General features: G+C 35.0%; 1 protein-coding gene across 1 annotated transcript in view; it reads right to left on the reverse strand.

Moving 5' to 3' along the window:
• The window catches only part of GPR176 (G protein-coupled receptor 176), a 119,583-nt gene that overhangs the window by 50,827 nt on the left and 50,516 nt on the right, over window positions 1-18,240 (reverse strand). The window lies entirely within an intron of this gene.

Genomic DNA, 18,240 nt, shown 5'->3' on the forward strand with positions numbered 1-18,240 from the left:
TGGATAACCTTCTAGGGTCCAGATAATCCCTGTTGTAGATTGGCCTATAATTGCTACATTGCTGGTTTCCTCTGTAACCAGTCAAAATTTCTTATTATAATGTTTTGTTTTATTCAATTTTTTTCTTCCCTAGTGACTGTTAATTCTCTTCTTCTACTTCTCATCTGGTGAGGAACAGCCATGTGAAATGTTGTAGCTATACCTACAAAAATATCTTTGTTCACCTCATATAGTTTTGCTCTCTAGTATATTTCTTGAGCTATGTTTTCATATTATTTCTTTCCTGTGAATTTTTTTAACTTGGGACCACCAGGTTATAAAGGTGTATGTTTTTACCTGACAGATATACTGCTGGTAAACTGCCCAGTAATCTGAAAACAGAGCAATTGGTAGCCGAAATGTACTTTTTAATTATAGCTTTTTATTGACAGAATATATGCATGAGTAATTTTTGCAACACTGTCCCTTGCACTCACGTCTATTCTAAATTTTCCCTTTATCCCTCCACTCCCTTCCCTAGATGGCAGGCAGTCTCATACATGTTAAACATGTTAAAGCATATCTTAGATACAATATATGTATGCAGATCCGTAAAGTTCTCTTGTTGCATAAGAAAAATTGGATTCAGAAGGTAAAAATAACCTGGGAAGAAAAACAAAAATGCAAGTAGTCACATTCATTTCCCAGTGTTCCTTCTCTGGGTATAGCTGATTCTGTCCATCATTAATCAATTGGAACTGAATTAGATCTCTTTGTTGAAGATATCCACTTCCACCAGAATACATCCTCATACAGTATCATTGTTGAAGTGTATAATGATCTCCTAGTTCTGCTCGTTTCACTCAGCATCAGTTGATGTAAGTCTATCCAAGCCTCTCTGTATTCATCTTGCTGGTCATTTCTTACAGAACAATAATATTCCATAACATTCATATATGACAATTTATTCAGCCATTCTCCAATTGATGGGCATCCATTCTGTTTCCAGTTTCTAGCCACTACAAAAAGGGCAGCCACAAACATTTTTGCACATGTGGGTCCCTTTCCCTTCTTTAATATCTCTTTGGGATATAAGCCCAGTAGTAACACTGCTGGGTCAAAAAGTATGCACAGTTTGATAACTTTTTGAGCAGAGTTCCAAACTGCTCTCCAGAATGGTTGGATCCATTTACAATTCTACCAACAATGCATCAGTGTCACAGTTTTCCCACATCCCCTATAACATTCCTCACTATCTTTTCCTGTCATCTTAGCCAATCTGACAGATGTGTAGTGGTATCTCAGAGTTGTCTTAATTTGCATTTCTCTGATCAATAGTGATTTGGAACACTCTTTCATATGAGTGGAAATAGTTTCAATTTCATCATCTGAAAATTGTCTATTCATATCCTTTGACCATTTATCAATTGGAGAATGGCTTGATTTTTTTATAAATTAGAGTCAATTCTCTATATATTTTGGAGATGAGGCCTTTATCAGAACCTTTTACTGTAAAAAATGTTTTCCCAGTTTATTGCTTCCCTTCTAATCTTATTTGCATTAGTTTTGTTTGTACAAAAGCTTTTTAATTTGATATAATCAAAATTTTCTATTTTATGATCAATAATGATTTCTGGTTCTTTTTTGGTCATAAATTCCTTCCTCCTCCACAAGTCTGAGAAGTAAACTATCTTATGTTCCTCTAATTTATTTATAACCTCGTTCTTTATGCCTAAATCATGAACCCATTTCAATCTTATCTTGGTGTATGGTATTGTGTTGTCCATGCCTACTTTCTGCCATATTGATTTCCAGTTTTCCCAGCAATTTTTGTCAAATAGTGAATTCTTATCCCAAAAGTTGGGATCTTGGATTTGTTAAACACTAGATTACTCTAGTTATTGACTATTTTGTCCTGTGAACCTAACCTATTCCACTGATCAACTAGTCTATTTCTTAGCCAATACCAAATGATTTTGGTAACTGCTGCTTTATAATATAGTTTTAAATCAGGTACAGCTAGGCCACTTCATTTGATATTTTTTCATTACTTCCCTTGAAATTCTTGACCTTTTGTTCTTCCATATGAATTTTGTTGTTGTTTTTTGTAGGTCATTAAAATAGTTTCTTGGGAGTCGGATTGATATAGCACTAAATAAATAGATTAGTTTAGGTAGTATTGTCATCTTTATTATATTCTCTCGGCCTATCCAAGAGCACTTAATATTTTTCCAAATACTTAAATCTGACTTTATTTGTGTGGAAAATCTTTTGTAGTTTTGCTCATATAATTCCTGACTTTCCTTTGGCAGATAGATTCCCAAATATTTTATGGTATCGACAGTTATTTTGAATGGAATTTCTCTTTGTATCTCTTGCTGTTGGATTTTGTTGGTGATGTTGAAACATACTTTAAAATTAATTCTGGATGGCTTTTTTTCCTTTTTCTCTTTCTTTAAAAATTTTCTTTTCCAATATACCCCACATATTATTTCTAATAGCTTTTTAGCATAGTCTTATAAAAAAAAAAAAAAACAATATACCCCACATAAGCGGAATTAGTCCTTGACTGCTCGTTTTATACAATAGGGAATTTGTCCAACCAGCAACCTGTTACTGTCTATGACTAACTGTAAGTGCTTATGATAGAATAAATTGTTTTTCTATATAACAAAAAAAGATCCCTTAACAATATCACTTTATGTAAATGTGTGCATAGTAATTTGAGAGAGTAGTAACAACCCAGGCATCTGGAGAGACCTCATGTAGGAGTCAACAATTGAGTTGAGCCTTGAAGGAAGAATAGATTTCAAAAGACAAAAGTAAAAATAAAAAACATCCCAGATATGGGGGACCATTTGTGTAAAGGTACAAAATCAGAAGATGGAAAAATGTGTAAAGTGAATAATAAGAAGTAAGCCAGTTTGTCTAGATAGATAGAAGATACAGAAGGGAGCAATGTGAAATTATTCTAGTAAAATGAATTGAAGCCAGGTTGTGAAGGACTTTAATTGACAGGTGTAAAAGTTACTAAGAAAATGTTTGATCCAAAAAGGTGGTTGTGTAAAAATAGTGAAAGCTAACATGGCCAACTCAGTCAATGGTTCCTAAGGAAAATCAGAAGACCAAGCTAAAGATGTCCCCAGGTTGCCGAATAATTCCTCTTTTAAGGGTTGATGGAAAGATATAGATAAAAGTCATTTAAGAGAAGAGATGAATTAGCTGTTACACATCACTGAAGAGTGACAATATAAGGAGACCATATTTCTATCCAACTATGGCATTGTAGAATTAACAATGTAGAGTAACTGTAATAAAATTTCAGAAAAGGGAGCAACTTCTAAAACAGGGAATTCAGGAAACTTCATGGAAATTAGACATTGAACTAGAAAATTGTCTCTTCTATTATCTACAACAATCCTTGGCTAAAATAAACAATTCTGATGTCAAGGATTTCTTGTGAAGCGTGCCCTAAAAAGTATAGTATAACTGATTGAAGAGAAATGCCACCTATTTTTGCCAGACAATCAAAATGAAAATACCTAGTTTGTGTACACTTCTTAAAAGAGAGAAATTCTGATTAAAAAGTAAAATATGCTTAAAGAATTTTCAAAGAATTTATATGGTTAAGAATATAAATCTCCTAAGAATCAAAGTCTGAATGAAGAGTACACAATTTCTATTCCATCTTACTCTTACTACACAAACTAATCACAGCTCTATTTCAGTCACCCATAATATGGATTCCTATTTTTTGAAAGAAAATTATTGGATATAATGATGTTACATGTATTATAATTTATTTTATAGTGATAAAATGAAAGATATTTTAGGCATCTAGGTGAAACAGAGACAAAAAGCATAAGTTCAAATTCTTCCTCAGACACTATATCACTCTGAGCAAGAGACTTACTGCTCCTAGTCTGAGTTTCCTCATCTATAAAATGAGGGTAATAATACCTACATCACAAGATTGTTGTGAGGATCAAATGGGATAATATATATATAAATTTATTTGCAAAACTTGAAGCACTTTATAAAAGCTAGTTCTTATATTTTAATGGTTAATTAAATTGATAGGTTCAGTAGCAATAGTCTTATTAAACTTATTAAATCACAAAGTACACTCAATTTAGCAGTCCCTTTAGTATACATATAAACTCTATTCACCTATAAAGCACAATCTTCTCCCTGTCTCAATATTTCTTTCAACATCATTTGATTGGGCTTTTTCCATCCAGAAATACTGCTTAATTGTTTTTTCCTTGTATGTTACTGGGTATATCCATAGAAACTGGAGCACCCTCACTGCAGAAAGTATCATTAACATGTTACAGTAGAAACGTATTTGTCTTTATATCTGAAGATCTCCTTTCATAGTTAAATCTTCTCTTACATAAGGATATTTGGCTACTTAATACATATATATATATGGCTAATTAATTACATAATTATTTTTTTAAAAATATGTTTTGCATCTTGATCTAAAGATTACCAGTTGAGGCTCTGCAGAAATCCACAAATGACATAACAGCATGAAAATTATGACAAAATGACCAGAAGAAATCACTCCTAAAGGTTAAATTATACAGCACAGGAGCAGGAAAAAAATAACATTTTCTGGAGATCTTGACTTGCCCTGGATATAAAGGTCAATATGAGTAAACTTGACTAAATTATTCCACTTTTCATGCCTTTATGTGAATTCCCAGAATTATGAACTAAATTACACAGAACCAGCTTGAAACTGATTTAACAAATCTAACTTTTTTCAATTTACAAAATGATTTGAGTCCCAGCATAAAAGAGGAATTGAAAGTTATCATTAGGCATTTCCTATTTTCATCACTTTTTGGTGCTGCCACATAATAGGAAAATGGAGGCAATAGAAGAATGAATGAAAATTTTCCCAGTTTCTGCACTAGCTGAAAAATGGAGGTAAAGTTAAGGAAAACATCAATGTAAGGATAGATAGTTCTCTTGGCATATTGCTTAGCACACAGTAGGTGCTTAAGAAATGTTTATTAATTGACTGATTGATTACAGGGGAAGGAAAATCTAACAAGTAAAACATCTTTTATCTGAATGCTAAGAAAGACCTTGGTTCAGTTTGAAACTGACTAATAAGCAGCCATTATTTCCTTACATTTAGCCTCTAAATTTTGGATTCCTTTGTTGGCAGGAGAAAGATCCTTTTTCCTGATCATTCAAATCTTTGAAGGATTTGTGGTGCCAAGAAACTGGGAAGTTATAATTCATGGATTGGTTACAATAAAAGCATTTCCCCTGGAGAGAGTCAGAGTTCAGAAAGAGCTGTTACAGGGACATATACTTGGTCTCTCACATTCTGTTCCAGATTTCATGCACCAAGGGATTTGGACTCCTTTGAAATTGCTCCTGTCATCAAGGTGAGATTCTGTTTAAGATAAAGCTAAACCAAACTGTAATTAAAGTGAATGAAGTGCTTTCTCTGAAGAATAACTTCCTACCTCTACGCCTCTCCCTTGTCCTCCACTCTCCCCAACTTCCCCCTTTCCATATCTCTTTCTTTCTTCTTCCTATCTTTTTATCCTTTTCACCTTTCTTTTTTTCTTTTCCTCCCCTTTCTCTTTCACTCATTTTCTCTATCCCTGCTGCTCATTTAAACTAATTTCCCTCAGGCCATCAGACTGTAAATTTAAATGTAAAAGTAATATGAGGCAGGTAGGTGAAATATTAACTGAAGTGCCAAATTTAGTCAGGAAGTCCTGAGTTAAAATCCTTACAAGCTAGGGAATTGCTTAAATTCTCAGACTCAATTTCTTCATTTATAAAATGAGAATAATAAAAGTACCTACCTTATAGGGTTATTGTAAGGATCACCTGAAATAACCTAAAAAAAGCACTTCATTAATATTAGAAATTAACTACTCCAAGGGCAACTAAATGGTGCAGTGTATAGAGCACCAATCCTCAAGTCAGGAGGATCTGAGTTCAAATCTAGCCTCTAACACTGTCTGTGTGACTTTGGACAAGTCACTTAACTCTAATTGTAACTCTCAAGGTGACCCGATCCTCTCTTTTGAAACTGAGAAACAGACACTTGAAATACATAGATAAGAAGTGATAGAAATGGAATTGTAAAATATATTCTGTTTTCTCCTTCCATTGTACAGCAATCTGTATATTTACTCAATTTTGAGTGAGCTTGAAATCCACTGAGAACAGAAATCACAATAGAAATTGCCCACAGACCTTGCCAGACTCCATTAAAGCCATTTGTCTTTACACTTCAGAAACTCCACTGTGGAGTGTTTTTTGGTTTTTGGTTTTTTCCCCCATCTATCAATAATTAGGTCAGGAGCAATTTTTTTGAAAGGATTCAAATCTGATTCATTGGCCTAAAACTATAAATAGCCAGGTTGTCCTTGGTTCTATTGAGAATTATAACAACAGGAAAGCTAATTGAGAGTTATAGCAACAGGAAAACCAACATTGTTCTCCATCTTCAGAGGACAGAATCAGAGGAAATGGGTTTAAGTTGTTCCAGGAGAAACATAAAAGAACTTCTTGCTCATAAGAGTAATTAAATAATGAAACAAGTTACCCAGGAAGGTAATAGGATTTCCAATCCATGAAGATCCCTTTTAAAAATAGCATCAATACTCATCTATTTTACTTTACACATACATCTGTCATGGGGTACTTCTCTTTATAAGGACACCAAATGAGAGAGAAGCTCACACCTTGCACAAAGAATTTCTTAAACATGTCTTTACTAGCTGGAGATTAAACAAAATCTCAACTTAGCTATGAGAGGATGCAACTACTTTATTTCATAATTCCACAGAAGCTACACCTCCAATGAGTGTCATATAAACATACCAAAACAATGAAAAGCAAAACTAAAAATAATTATTGGTGCAACTTCATTTTCTACTACACTCTCCAAGTGATGGTAACACTTCATTAGGTGCTAACATGATTATCAGGAAGTCATGCAACCTCCCAAATGACTGAGTCTAATATTCCAACTAAGCCTCTTGAATTCAGATCAGGATCCCCCTAACTTGCAGCTCTTCCAAGAGAGATGACTGCTCCCAACATCAATGATCCTGGGGAAGTCATAACAGCACCAAAAAATCCAAAGTCCTCAGGACTTCAGAAATCAGTCAATTCCTAGACTTTCTAAAAGTCTGAATATGACAAATCTGTTTTAATTCAATCTGCTTTCAATCATTATTTAATAAATTTATTTTTACAAAAAGCACATTCTCAATCTTTGTTATAATTTTAAAATATAGTTATATTTGGGATGGAAAATGTCATCGACATCCAGAAAAAGACCTATGGAGACTGAATGAGAATTGAAGTATACTATTTTTCCTTTTTGCTATTATTTGTTGTTTTTCTTATAATTTTTCCATTTCATTCTGATCTTTCTTTTACAATATAACTAATATGGAAATATGTTTAAATGATTATTGTAAAGGGCTAGAACTGAGCGAATGCACTTGGATAATGGAGCACGTGAGACTAATTGCCAATTGGAAGGTTCCATATTAACTTGTTTGAAGGTTGACCCTCCCTAGCTGTTCTGTGCTGACTTGATTGGTGGGACAAAGAGGGGGGAGTGACGTGTATGGGAGGAGTAGGAGAAGGAAGAGGAATTGAGATGCTCACTCTCTTGGGCAAAGGAGGGAGGAAGATGTGTGGGGAGATTGCTAGATTTAACCCTCTGACCTTGACTGTAAAAGATCAAGAATAAAGACGTTTAGTGATCCTGACTCCAGCTGATTTCTGGGAAGACAGAGTTCCAGCAGATTATACATATGTACCCTGTATTGGATTGCTTGCTTTCTTGGGAGGGGGAGTAAAGAAGGGAGGGAGAAAAAAATTGGGAATTCAAAATCTCTCTTTTTTTTTTTTATTAACGAATTAGTCCAAAATAAAAAAATCATCTTTCTTCAAATGCAGAAGCATTTTCTCCTATCAAAAAAATAGCTTATTATTTGAACAGCCTAAAGTAGATGCAAATATTTAGATCAATCAATATGTCAACAAATATTTATTAAATTCTACTTAATAAATAATACTACATGCTCTATTAAAAAAACAAGTTTACCAGGTTAGGCTTAGATACTGGAGAAACAAAGACAAAAATGAAACAGTCTCTGTTTAAAGAACTTACATTCTTTCAAAGTAAACAACTGTACTTATTTAAGTGTAGACTAGAAAGACAGAAAACAGACAAATGATTGGTAGATAATGTAGAGAGATGATCTAGATACTTGATAGATAGTTGATAGATAATAGATAGAAAAATAGATATATGTAGCAGAAAATATGTAGATAGATAACAAATGATTGATTGACAATTTCCACTAATTACCTTTTGGACCAAGACTACTAGCCAAAAAGAAAAAAAAAGCTAGAGATAGTATAGCACACTAAATAGTTAAAGTCACAAAAAATTTCTTAAAAGCATAATGAATGATTATGCTTGTTTGTTACAAAGGTTTTGTTTTTCTTTCTTTTTTTCTCCCTAGGGAAAGACTGAAAGAAGAAAAAAATAAATTCTTGACAAAAAAAGTACATAAATATGGTGTCTCACATATGAATCAGTAAATGAATGGATGAGGAATTTATTAAGTGCTTACTATGTTCAAAGTACTGTGATAAGAACTGAGGATACAAATAGAAAAGTCAGACAGTTCCAATTCTTAAGGAGCTCACATTCTAATGGAAGATTCAATACGGAAGGTTTTAGCTGCAAATCAGATGGAAAGATCGTATGATCCTTAGGGTATAGCAGTAAAGCACTTGGTCATTCTTTTCTTTAACTTCATTTACTTATAAAATCACATCAGTTTCTGATACTGAACCATTTGATCGTAACAAGGACTTTGGTGACAAAAGCTTTCTTTTATAGGTTTTCAGCAGATGTTGCTATAATACATACTGGGTTTTATCTTTCCAGGTGGTTGCCTGAAGACACTGGTCTAGAAATATTTCTCTTCCAAAAGGTCTTGGACTGTCTCCATCTGGGTTTAAGGGAAGATGGTGGTAAAGGGAGTAATGATGGTTTGCCTTGCCTGGCATACACTGCCTCCTGTTTCTCCCTCAAGGTGCCTTAGTCCCTTTTCTAGGCTGGCTTGCCTGCCCTGTGAGGAGCAGTTAGTTGGTAGTATATGGGGCTGGCTGGCCCTTTTCCCTTTGTTCCGTCTCTCCAGATGATGGCTGTGAGGGAAAGTATGAGAGGAAGACAATAGTTTGGGAGTTGCTACAATTCCCAGGGCTCTTTCTGCCTCTTGCTGGCACTTGGTCAGCAGTTGTTACTGGTAGTAATAAGAAAGTAAAAAAAAAAAAAATAAGTAATAAGAATTTATAACCCCATAAGGGTTTCTACCATTAAAGATGGCTATGACATTCTCCAATTGCTAAATGGTCAAAGGATATGAATAGACAGTTCTCAGATGAAGAAATTGAAACTATTTCTAGCCATATGAAAAGATGCTCCAAGTCATTATTAATCAGAAAAATTCAAATTAAGACAATTCTGAGATAACACTACATACCTGTCAGATTGGCTAGAATGACAGGGAAAGATAATGCAGAATGTTGGAGGGGATGTGGGAAAACTGGGACACTGATGCATTGTTGGTGGAATTGTGAATACATCCAGCCATTCTGGAGAGCAATTTGGAACTATGCTCAAAAAGTTCTCAGACTGTGCATACCCTTTGACCCAGCAGTGTTACTACTGGGCTTATATTCCAAAGAGATCTTAAAGAAGGGAAAGGGACCTGTATGTGCAAGAATGTTTGTGGCAGTCCTCTTTGTGGTGACTAGAAACTGGAAACTGAGTGGATGCCCATCAATTGGAGAATGGCTGAATAAATTGTGGTATATGAATATTACGGAATATTATTGTTCTGTAAGAAATGAGCAACAGGATGATTTCAGAAAGGCCTGGAGAGACTTACATGAACTGATGCTGAGTGATATGAGCAGGACCAGGAAATCATTGTATACTTCCACAACAATACTATATGATGATCAATTCTGATGGACGTGGCCATCTTCAACAATGAACTGAACCAAATCAGCTCCAATAGAGCAGTAATGAACTGAACCAGCTATACCCAGCAAAAGAACTCTAGGAGATGACTATGAACCACTACATAGAATTCCCAATCCCTCTATTTTGTCTGCCTTCATTTTTTATTTCCTTCACAGGCTAATTGTACACTATCTCAAAGTCGGATTTGCTTTTATTTTCTTGAAACTTGCTGTTTCTTATCAATAGGATGACTTACTACATCAGCTAAGCTAGTTCATTTGCCCTGAGAGTGGCAGTTAGTTGGCAAATTTGTCTTTGTGTTTATATTTACAATATTTACATATACACATATAGGTATTGTATACATGCATATATGTGTGTGTGTATACATATGTAATATATATCTATATACATAGACAAGTAGATAGTTATAAAGAGATAAGTAACTGCTATGATCTCAAATATATGGTAATAACTTTGAGTTTTAACATATTTTAAAGCTCTAGAAAATTTTCATTAGTTTTACTAAAAGCATTTAACCAAAAATCAAATTTCTGTTTTAAAATTATTGATTTTCATCTAGCCGGGATAAAATATGTAGGTTAGATAGTCACGGGGAATCAATTCAATTTAAAAAATACAGCCTACTGACATCCCTATTTACCCAAGGTTCTTGGGATTTCATGGTAATCTAGAGTCAGTCTGGACCATATGACTCCAGTGTCAATACCTTTCCACGTGCTGCTAAATGAGGACCTTCCAGAGAACCCCAGATTACATCAGCTTCACTTATTTTGTGGATCCACTAGCTGCATTCAAGAGACAGTTTTTACGAGTTGGGCTGCACCATAAACTATTCTAGATACCTAACAGAAACTAGTTGATTGATCATTAGCATATATTAATACAGCGAAATACAAAGATCTTTCTGTAGCAGATATGCCAAACTCTTAATATGTGTTTCAGAGCTCTATCTCTATTTTTAGAGTGGATATTAATTCAGAGATATTATATATGTTAGTAGAAGTCTGCTGGGGAAAAAAACAAACTGAAGGAAATGAGGAGAAAGGCAGCAGCACAGGGGATAGTGCTGTTCTCAACAGAAAATCAACTCAACTTGGGATTTTGAAAGAAGTTTTGGATTCAAGTTTTTATTTCTTCTATGGTTTCATCTTCATTCCCCTATTTCATTTCTCCTTCAGTCACTCAAGTGTTCTATTGGACTGAGAGCAATAGCAGTTGAATTGTTTTTAAAATGTAACTGTTATTTGTGTGATAAACTGGAGTCAGTCAGTCAGTCAACAAGCATTTATTAAGTGCATATTATGTACCACATACTTTGCTCAATGTTGGAGATACATTGGCTTTGGGATCAGAAGATAAGTATCTAAGTCACAGCTTTGCCACTTACTATGTAGCCATAAACAAATCATTTAACCTATCTAAACCTCAATTTCCTCTTAAGCAAAATGAAAATAATGATTTAAGGGAGAATCAAATGAGATAATGTGTGAAAGCCTTTGCAAGCACACAATGCTACATACTCTTATAAATGATATGGCTGTGCTATTTGTTTTTCTCCCCCTGGAGAAAAGAGGATAAACTGTGTGCTTACAGGGTTTCTACTTGTATTTTTATTTCCTTCTTTCATATCCACCCACATCTTATTGCTAATATGAATAATAATAAAATGCTGAAATGGTTGAGAAGAAAAGAATTTCATCTTATAGTCTTTCTATACAATTAATAAAAGTATACCCTACAAAAAGTATCTTACCTAATACACTCAGGTATTTCCTAAAAACAACAATTTTGTTCCCTTGCCCAAACTCCAATAAAACCTACATCCAGTTCCTAAAGAAACATTTAGACACTCTAAAGCTAAACTAGGACATGAGAATGGGGGCTTTGCCCTAGTGTGTTAGGAGTGGCATTTTCTTGGAGGAATTAAGGAAGATTAAGGAATCTTTCTTCAGTGTACAAAGACTGCTATTTGTCTCATACCTCCTGGTGCAACCCCACTTCCCTCACCTGGCTTTGAACTGTTACCCTATAAGCCCTCAGCTTGGCAATTTATCCTTCCCAGATACTACCATAACTCTAGCTTTCAGTGCTCTGAAATGAAACCAGAAATAGGGAAATTGGTCAATATACAGATTAACTTCCCTCCCCCCCAGACTATGACCTGAGTATGAAGGACTCAGTAACAACAAAAGATATGTCCTACTGAGGAGTAATAGTGCTAAATGAGCTCACTGCTCTCTTATAAGACCCCATTTCTCGGGCATGCTCAGTCGCTTGGTCAGAAGCAGCTCATTCCTAATATAGTCAATCTTGCATCTCTGAATCTAACTCTGGAACTCTCTAATGTTAGTTTAAATATCAGGTTTTGCTTTTTCTTCCCTAGACTCCAATCTCTGAAATTGAGGCAATAAACTTGCCTGAAGAATGAATTTTAGAGATCCTGGGCTTTCTTAACTTTAAGTAAAAGACTGAGAGTTATTTTAAAAAATAATAACAATAGCTTTAAATTTTTCCAAATACATGTAAAAATAATTTTCAACATTCAATCTTTTCTCCCTCCCTTCCCACTTCCTCTCTTTCCTGGACAGCAAGTAATCCAATATAGGTTAAACATGTGCAGTTCTTTTTAAATATTTCCACATTTATCATGTTACACAAGAAAAATTAGGTCAAAAGGGAAAAAAGTGAGAAAAAAAATCAAGCAAACAACAACAAAATAGGTGAAAATACGATGCTATGATCCACATTCGGTCTCTATAGTCTTCTCTCTAGATGCAAATGGCTTTTTATCACAAGTGTTTGCATCACCTCATTTTTGAAAAAATCCCAGTCCATCACAATTGATGATCATATGAAATCTTGTTACTGTGTATTGTAGAGGGCTAGGAGGTAAGAATTCATTCCAGGTCTTGAATCTTACAGTAACTTGGCTCACCAAAACGCCCTTATTGAAATAGCAGAGACTGCTTGTCACTATAATAAATTAATAATCTAGCAACTGAAGCAAAATGCAAACACTACTCTGGATTAAAGGCAAACCTTTGAATTTAGGACAGGAAAAAGAGCCCATGGTAGAGACTAAAAGCATTTGAGAGAAAGATACTTGAGACAACAGTATGATAAACTTTACCCTGATGTATATCTCAACTATTTGCATCTCTTTCTAATTAACCAAGATCCAGGGCTTAATCATTTACATCTCAGTAGATCTTCTTTGTTAGAGAAAACTATAGGAACTTCAAAGAATGTACTTTAAATCAAGTCTATGAGCATTTTATATATACAAATATTTGTCTCTCTGATCAATAAACTTCAAAGAGTTCATAATCTGGATTTCACTTGGCCCAGGTATGTTTCCACACCCTTAATTCACTACAGGAGCTGGACTCCAACAGTTTACAATGTTCTCTTGGTTCTACTCACTTCATTCAGCATCAGTTCATATAAGTCTCTCCAGGATTTTCTGAAATCATCCTGCTGATATTTTCTTATAGAACAATAATATTCCATAACATTCATATACCGTGACTTATTCAGCCATTCCCCAACTAATGGGCATCCACACAATTTCTATTTCCTTGCCACTACACAAAGGGTTGCTACAAACATTTTTGCATATGTGGGACCTTTTCCCTTTTTATGATCTCTTTGGGATATAAGCCCAGAAGAGACATTGTTGGATCAAAAGGTATACAGTTTGATAGCCCTTCGGGCATAGTTCCAAATTGCTTCCAGAATGGCTGGATCAGTTCACAACTCCACCAACAATATATCAGTGTCCTAGTTTTCCTACATCCCCTCCAGAGACCAAGAGTTTTAATTGGCCAAACTAGCAGTGGTGATGAATGTTAATTCATTCTAGCATTACAAATGAAAGGGCTGTCCATCAGTCTACTACTACTACTTTGATATTTTAAAAATGACTGGTGCAAAGTTCACTGACTAAAGCCCAGTATGCTTCAAATAACTAAACATTTAAAGGCACAGAAAGGATAGAGGTCCTTGCCCCAATATTTAATTCAAAAAACAGAATGCTAAGCTGCTTTCACTCTGTATCTATAACAAAAAAAAAATGATAGAGGTCAAAAATCAACTAAACAACTGTTACCGTCTTTAAGGCAAGTGTTCTTAACCTAGAATCTGTGAGTATTTTTTTTAAATAAAAATTTGGTAACTATTTCAAAATCATTGTTTTTCCTTTGTAATCCTCCATATTTATTTAATTTTATGGATTTAAAAACATTATTCCGAGAAGTTGTTCTTAGCTTCCACCAAATTGCCAAAAGGGTCCCAGGGCCCCCCAAATTAAGAATCCCTCATTTAAATATTACTATTTATTTCTTAATTTTATCAATATAGCAAGTTCCAAGGTCTTCTGTCTTTCCCTCTCTCTACCATTTTGAGAGACTGGAGAAATTAATGGACTAGATAGATACCCATACTTAAAAATCTGAGAACAGCAGAAAGTTAGAAGAGGGAAATGGAGAGATAAGATGTTTGACTTGTTAAAGATAATTGAACTGTCCAGAATTGGAAGAGAGGTGATGATAGGGTATTAGCAGAGCTTGTTTCCTCAGCTAATAAGATGAGGGCTTGGCACTTAATTAAGAAATCTTGGAAATAACACTCACTCTCCCTCCTTCCTCTCTCTTCCTTCGATCTCTTTATCTCTCCCCCTCTCTCCCCCTTTCTCTCCTCTCTCTATTATTCTTTCTCCCTCTCCCTTTCAGATTCTCTTTCTTACCCCCTCTCTTCTTCCTTCCCCCTCTCTCTCTTTCACTCTTTTTTGATTCTCTCTGATTCTCTCTCTCACACACATTTTTTCTCTCTCAGATTTTTACCCCCTTCTGTTTCTCCCTCCCTACTTCCTTCCCTCTTTCTTTCACTTCTGTCACTCTCTCTCTCTCTCTGATTCTCTCTCACAGTCTTTTTCTTCCTCTCACCCCCTCTCTCTTTCTCACTCTCTCACCTCTCTCTCTCTCTCTCTCTCTCTCTCTCTCTCTCTCTCTCTTTTCTCTTCTCTCTCTCTCTCTCTCTGTCTTTCCTCCTCACTTTCTCAGTCTCTGTCCTCTCACCCCCCCCCCCCCTTTCCCCCTCTTAGGCAACAATGATTATTGTCCATTAATATCAACTCCTGTTTTTCTTAGGAAAACAGTCAGTATAAACCTGCAGCCTTAGGTTACTATAGTAACAGCAATATCATGTACTAAAATGTTTTTTCTCAGAACACAGACTTGCTCTTTTTTTTTCTGAATTTATATTTCAGCACATGAAGAATTGATCCCATTTGCAGCCATGTTTTTCATCTCCAAATGTGTTTTTCTTTCTGAAATATCATGCTTGTAAAGACAAAAAAGGAATTCCAACTTTGCTCCTTAATTAGTCACGATATTGTTTCTCAAGCTGCCACTTGCACCTTACCTATGTCCTAGGGGAGGGTCCTGTGAATATGTAATCAGTTTTAGCTTATAGTACCCTGGTATATCCTATAGGAGGGGATCTTTAAATCCCTGAATGTCATGTGTCTCTGGTTTCCTTCAATGCTCCTTGCTTACTGGATCAGAAATATATATTGTGATACTGGTCAGTTGTAGACAATACAGAGTGATCTAGGAAGAGATATGATGAAAGAACAAAATGCTAGTAATATCCTCCAATATAAGGCAAATTCCTTAAGAGTAGAGACTAGTCTTCATTTTGTCTTATCCTTAGTACCTACTAAAATGCCTTGCATACAATAGGTGCTGCTTAATAAATACTTGTGTTGGATTGGATTGGACAGAGACCTTTCGAAAGTCATCCTACAGCTTCTGTCAGTGCCTTGAAAATCCAGGATTAGCATTGTATATCTGTAAGAATGAATCATTTTAATTTATCCTTCAGAGTACTAAAGCCATATAGGATAAAAGAATTCACAAACCTCATGATTAGGCCAATAGATTAGAGAGACATCAAGATGAGATGTGTTATGGTTTAGTCATGTCTGACTCTTCCCCACCCCATCTGAGGTTTTCTTAGAGATTGGAATGGTTTGTTATTTCCCCTTCTAGTTCATTGTACACATGAGGAAATGGAAAGAAACAGGATTAAGTGACTTGCCCAGGGTCACACAGCTGGTAAGTGTCTGTGACCAGATTTGATGAGTCTTCCTGACTTCAGGCACAGCACTCTATGCATTGAGCCACATAACAAGATATGACACATCGTTAATTAAGAGGGAAAGCCACAAATTATTCTTGAAGACCAGTTTGTGATATTGCCTAGACAAATTCCTTGCAAATAAACTGGTTCAGAGAAAGAACATGAATGGCCAATTAAAATAACTCGCTAGATCATGGTGCTTAATGAATTCAATCTCCAAGTAGCCCTGTTAGTTTTGGTCTGTTTCCCAGGTCTATCTAACCATGCTACTACAAACCTCCACTGATCACTAGAGGCTCTTAAAAGCAAGCTCTGGTCATAGACTGGATATCATTTGGATCTCCCACGTTTCATTTCATATAATAAGCAGAGATCAGGCTATCCACAGGCTATCCAAATATCTGTTGGACATCACAGATAATTACACGGATCCCTGGTTTTGGAATCACAGAACTTCTGAATAATACTTCTCCTGTACTAGACAGTACTACCTGATGCCAACTTGGACTGAATCAAACCCAGGGATTATCCTGCCTAAGCACCTGAGTCCCAACTGGTAACATTTACCTAAGAGCAAACTAGAACCCTTGGTGCATCCAGGAACTAGATTCATCCCTCCAGTATTGGGATCTTCCCAGGACTGAGGCTGTTCCAAAGGTTACCACACTGGGGACCCACATATGCACAGAATATTAAAAGCTGGATGGCACCCTACAGGTCATAAAGCACAAGCCCCATAGTTTATTAATGAGGACACAGCTTCAGATATATTCAGTACATTATCCAAAGTCTCAGTTAGCTAGGACTAGAATCTGGTGCCCTGACTCCCAAATCAAGGAACTTTCTCTTTCCATACAGAACACAGGGAAATGAGCTTCAACTTCAGTAGAGGAAGTTTATTAGGTTTTATGAAATAATTTCCTGAAAATAAAGATAGTTTATTATTTATTAGAAAAATGCAAATTAAGACAATTTTGTAGTGCCACTTAGATTGGCTAAGATGATAGGAAAAGAATGATAAATTTTTAAGAGGATAAGAGAAAACTGGGACACTAATACATTATTGGAAGAGTTGTGAAATGATCCAACCATTCTGGAGAAGAGATCATAAAAGAGAGGAAAGGACTCACATGGTGTAAAAATGTTTGTAGCAACCCTTTTTGTAGAGTCAGGGAATGGCTGGATAAGTTATGGCATGTGCATGTAATGAAGTATTATTGTCCAATAAGAAATGATGAGCAGGCTGATTTCAGAAAAACCTGGAAAGATTTATATAAATGGGTACTGAGTGAAGTGAGCAGAACCAAGAGAACACTGTACACAATAATAAAATTATATGATAATCAACTGAAATGGAATTGGATCTTTTCAATAATGAGGTGATTCAAGGCAGTTCTAATAGACTTAAGATGGAAAGTGCCATCTATGTCCAGAGAGAGAACTATGAAGACTAAATGTGGATCAAAGCATGGCATTTTCATTTTTGTTGTTGTTTTGCTTTTTTTTTTCTTTTTCATGTTTTTTTTTCCTTTTCATCTGTTTTTTTTTTTTACACAGCATGACAAATATGGAAATATATTTAGAAAAATTGCACATGTTTAACCTATAGCAGATTGTTTGCTGTCTTGGAGAGGGGAAAAGGAAAGAAAAATTTGGAACACAAGGTTTTGCAAAGATGTATGTTGAGAACTATCTTAGCAAGTATTTGGAAAAATAAAATAATACTGAAAAAATAAAGATTATTATTATGTAGCTAGATTACTAAAACTTTTTAAAGGTTCTCTTTTTGTGGTAAAGCTCTTAAAAAATAAAATGTCTCCTTAACCAAAGTCAATCAAACAACATAGATATGCATACATATATATGTATGTATATGGTATACATCTCTCTTTATAAAAATGTCATATATATGTATTTTTAAATATACATACATATATATATATATGTGTATATATATATATATAAGTGTATGTTCCTATTATGTGGCAGGCTCTGTATTAGGAATTGGAATTTTGGTTCTTGTTCAGCCATTCTAAGTCTTGTAAATTTTCATA

Source organism: Sminthopsis crassicaudata, chromosome 2, assembly GCF_048593235.1.
Source record: "Sminthopsis crassicaudata isolate SCR6 chromosome 2, ASM4859323v1, whole genome shotgun sequence".
In the NCBI taxonomy this organism is placed as follows: domain Eukaryota; kingdom Metazoa; phylum Chordata; class Mammalia; order Dasyuromorphia; family Dasyuridae; genus Sminthopsis; species Sminthopsis crassicaudata.